Source organism: Arachis ipaensis, chromosome B05 (genome assembly GCF_000816755.2).
Source record: "Arachis ipaensis cultivar K30076 chromosome B05, Araip1.1, whole genome shotgun sequence".
NCBI classification, from domain to species: domain Eukaryota; kingdom Viridiplantae; phylum Streptophyta; class Magnoliopsida; order Fabales; family Fabaceae; genus Arachis; species Arachis ipaensis.
Genome location: NC_029789.2, coordinates 302,023 through 304,820, shown reverse-complemented (window position 1 = coordinate 304,820; position 2,798 = coordinate 302,023).

Below are 2,798 nucleotides of genomic sequence, written 5' to 3'. Positions count from 1 at the left end.
TAATTATAAAATAATAATTTATTTATTAATTTATATTTTAATAGATTTAGATTTGACAGGTCAATTAAGTTGATTTGTAAATTTGGGTTGTTTTAACAAATTTAGGATTCTAGAATAATGGTTAGACTTATTTTCTAACAAGTTTGGTCAAACACAATTCAGAATATAAATTTTTGATAGGGAATAGGTCTTCTCAATTTTTTGTTTTATTTGAGAGGATAAATTATTTTTTATCGTATATTTTATAAGTGAGATCAAGAAAAAATATGAGAGAAAATATTAAAAGGTGTAGACATTATAATTTATTTTTTCAATTGAAAAAAAATTAAAAGCAGCTATTTTTTTTTGGTTGACCACTTATTTACATGCCTAATTACGGGTCAGAACTGAAATTTAAACTTGTTCCTAATTCATATTATAAAGTTTAGGGTTCAGGGAGGAAGTGGAGGGGACGATGTTGCCGTTGCATGCCTATAGTTGCTTAGGATCTAAGGTTGATTTAGGGTTTAAAAAACGAGTGAAAGATATGATGGTGCTGTTGTAGCTACTTTGAGAAAGTTTGAGGAGGGAGAGCAAGGAAAGAAGAAAAAGGAATATAACAGAATAATTAGCATTTTCATTGCCACTTCAATGAATTTTGTTAATAAAGATTTTTTTTTTACAGTTGAATATTTTTGTAGTGTTTTTAAATAGAGTAAAGTATCGTTTTTATCTCTAACGTTTAGGGTAAGTCCCAAAGTTGTCCCTAACGTTTCAATCGTCCTATTTAAGTCCCTAACGTTTCAAAACTGACTCAATGTTGTCCTATAGTTAGGGATCTGTTAACAAAATTGACGGTGGGACAATATTGAGACGATTTTGAAACGTTAGGGACTTAAATAAGACGAAAACGTTTGGGACAAAAATGATACATAGAAATAAATTTTAATTTTATCTTTCAATAATATCAATTTTTTACTATACATAATATTCAGAACAAAATTGAGACGATTTTAGAACGTTAGGGACTTAAATAGGACGAAAACGTTGGGGACAAAAATGATACATAGAAATAAATTTTAATTTTATCCTTCAATAATATAATTTTTTACTATGCATAGTATTCAATTATTTTTTAATCACATCTAAGTAAATTACACTTAATCATATTACTTTTATTATAAATTAATTTTTTTATAATTTTATTCTTAAAGATTTTTAGTTATCATGAAATGTTTGTAGAATGACTAGTATATAAACTTGCAGAAAAGAAAAAAATAATATATATACAATAAAATATAAATTATATCTTTTGTCTCTAATGTATCAAAATTTTTTAAAATTATAAAAAAATAAATTTATTTAAAATAAAAGTAATGTGATTAAGTGTAATTTATTTAGATGTAATTAAAAAATAATTGAATACTATGTAAAGTAAAAAATTAATATTATTAAAAGATAAAATTAAATTAAATTTATTTTTATGTATCGTTTTTGTCCTTAACGTTTTCGTCCTATTTAAGTCCCTAACATTTCAAAATCGTCTCAAATTTGTCCCGTCGTCAAATCTTTTAACGGATCCCTAACGGTAGGATAACATTGAGTCAATTTTGAAACGTTAGGGACTTAAATAGAACGATTGAAATGCTGGGACAACTTTAAAATTTATCCCAAATCTTGGGGACAAAAACGATACTTTACTCCTTTAAATAATATGTTCATAAATCGGGGGTGAAATTCGTAGTTTATTCTAAAATAAAATAATGGTTAGTAGTAAGCTGATATAGTGAGTTAAGTCTTAAAATTGTCTTTTATTTTAGTGTGTGCACTAAAAAGTAGTCTAGGTATGTACAATCAGCAAAAGCGTATTAGATTAGTTTTCCAATTTTTTTTGCATCAAGTGACTGACTTTTGTTAATTGCAGGGATGTAATTAGTGCAATTGTGGTGTTGGAGACTATTTTAGTAGACGATCAATTTAGGATTGTCAAAAGTGAGCTAAATTTATTGGCCAGTCCGTTTATCCATTTAAATGGGCGGGTTTTGCCTCTTAAATTAAGTCCGTTTAAATTTTGGGTTAAACGGGCTGATCCCGATTAATCCGAAAAAAAATAATGAGTTAAACGGGCTAGTCTGCGGTTTAAATGGGTGGTCCGATTATTTTTTTTTTTTTACATTTTTTCAAAAAAATGAGCACTTTTAGCCGACATTTCTTGCCATCCGACCCAAAAATTCGATCAATCAACTAAAAAAATATTTTTTAAAAAAGTTTTGACCTAAAAGTGATATTTTTTATTAAAATATTTTCAAAAATTAAAATAAAAAGATAAATAGGCGTTTAACCCATCGGACTGATCATAAGCGGACCGGATTGAAAAATTATGGCACGTAAAAGAAGCGAGCTTAACGGGTCGGGCCTAAATGGGCTGGACTAGCCCGTTTGTATACCCTATATCAATTTGAGAATTAGTCGAGTTTAACTTCTAAGTCATAATAGGATAAAAAGGACGACGTCTTTTTACTTCCTCTTTCGGAATATTTTTATTTAGATATAAGAGTAAAGTGACAATTAATTTTTTAAGGACTTCGACTTTAAATTAATTAATCATTAAAGAAAAAAAATATCAATTCAATTTTTTATAATAGTAAATGGTGGATATATGTCTTTTTGTTAGTGCAGCGAAATAAAATCCATATATATTATTTATAGTGATGCGTTTTTATTGCTATCATATAAATATCAAAACGATATTTTTTAAAGAGTGAAATATTTATCATCTTTTGAATTTTTATATAATTTTTATTAACTGTTTACGAAAT